The following is a 644-nucleotide window of genomic DNA, read 5'->3' on the forward strand; positions in this document are numbered from 1 at the left end:
GACCCATCTGTCTATCGCCTCCTTTGAATTCCATGCTGTCACAGTTACCAGCCCTTTCAAGCTTAACATCCTTATCATTTATCGCCCTCCAGGTTCCCTTGGAGAGTTCATCAATGAGCTTGACGCCCTGATAAGTTCCTTTCCTGAGGATGGCTCACCTCTCACAGTTCTGGGTGACTTTAACCTCCCCACGTCTACCTTTGACTCATTCCTCTCTGCCTCCTTCTTTCCACTCCTCTCCTCTTTTGACCTCACCCTCTCACCTTCCCCCCCTACTCACAAGGCAGGCAATACGCTTGACCTCATCTTTACTAGATGCTGTTCTTCCACTAATCTCATTGCAACTCCCCTCCAAGTCTCCGACCACTACCTTGTATCCTTCTCCCTCTCGCTCTCATCCAACACTTCCCACACTGCCCCTACTCGGATGGTATCGCGCCGTCCCAACCTTCGCTCTCTCTCCCCCGCTACTCTCTCCTCTTCCATCCTATCATCTCTTCCCTCTGCTCAAACCTTCTCCAACCTATTTCCTGATTCTGCCTCCTCAACCCTCCTCTCCTCCCTTTCTGCATCCTTTGACTCTCTATGTCCCCTATCCTCCAGGCCGGCTCGGTCCTCCCCTCCTGCTCCGTGGCTCGACGACT

Source organism: Salvelinus alpinus, chromosome 29, assembly GCF_045679555.1.
Source record: "Salvelinus alpinus chromosome 29, SLU_Salpinus.1, whole genome shotgun sequence".
Lineage (NCBI taxonomy): Eukaryota > Metazoa > Chordata > Actinopteri > Salmoniformes > Salmonidae > Salvelinus > Salvelinus alpinus.